The sequence below is a fragment of the Alligator sinensis genome, unplaced genomic scaffold (assembly GCF_000455745.1).
Source record: "Alligator sinensis unplaced genomic scaffold, ASM45574v1 scaffold1355_1, whole genome shotgun sequence".
In the NCBI taxonomy this organism is placed as follows: Eukaryota; Metazoa; Chordata; order Crocodylia; family Alligatoridae; genus Alligator; species Alligator sinensis.
The window spans coordinates 117,612-118,696 of NW_005842435.1; the positions used below are offsets into that span (position 1 = coordinate 117,612).

The 1,085-nt window shown below is 41.0% G+C and overlaps 1 protein-coding gene across 4 annotated transcripts in view; it reads right to left on the minus strand.

Annotated features, from left to right (window-relative positions):
* The window catches only part of MOCS1 (molybdenum cofactor synthesis 1), a 122,754-nt gene that overhangs the window by 9,345 nt on the left and 112,324 nt on the right, over window positions 1-1,085 (minus strand). The gene's annotated exons all lie outside the window — the stretch shown is intronic.

Here is a 1,085-nt window from a genome sequence, read left to right on the forward strand (position 1 = left end):
GAAGAGTATGACACTACAGTCCTGTCTTTCCATTAGCCCCTTGAAACTGTCAGTCTGAGGATGGCACTTTATATTTCTTCATGGTGCCAACATCACAATGGGGAGACATTAGCCTATAAACAAGTTCTGCCCTATCCAAATCTCAAACCTCAATTTCAAGGATGAGCATTTCCAAAGTTAATGGCGAACAATTAACTGTGGCAAAGAACTGCATGAGGTGACCCTGTAAAAAAGAATTCACTCCTGCCTCAAGTATGTGATTACTGATTAGGGAGGTGTGGATTACAAGGGATATGGCTGTAGGGTACACAATTCAATGCAAAAGTGGCACTGTACTGTGAAGTATGTGCTGCCAAGCCAATAAGATCCACTACTTGTATAGTTAACCTCATATCACGCACCAAAGAACGACGGCATTATAACTAAAGTGTTTGCCCTCTCTACTCAATCCTAAAAATCACCAGTCACCAAGTGACTTAACTATTTGAAATAGGAATATCTGCAAACACTGGAGACAGAGTGATCGCTAGGGTTTTCACCTCCTTTCATCTCTCCTGACACTGTAGCACAGGACTTCTTGCTCTAGGACAGGGTTGAGAGCTGCCCATCTGATAAGCCTTGGGATAGCCCAGGAGCTAGCAACCAAGCTGTAGTCTTTTTTTTTTTTTTGGAGTTTCACAACCTAGATTTTGAAGTGTATTGATATTGCTGACAATGTGTACATGCTCATATGAAAAACACAATGTTGTCATTCCCCTTCTATAGTTTTATTTTGTTCTTGAAGATAGAGGACTCTAATTTAAAGGAAGCCCCCTTTTTTGTTCAAGCAAAGGACCTTGCACATCAATAAATAGATTTCTGCATCTCAAAAAGGGTTGCAGTAGAATTAGAAAAGGACAGCCAAGATGATCACAGGTATGGAGCAGTTGCTATACCAGAACAGACTGAAAAGGCTAGGACTCTTCAGTATGGAAAGGAGAAGGCTGAAGGGGAATAAAATCATGAAGGGTGTGGACAAAGTGAATAGGCAACTGTCATTAACCAAGTCCCAAAATACTAAAACTAAGGGGACACCCACTGAAATC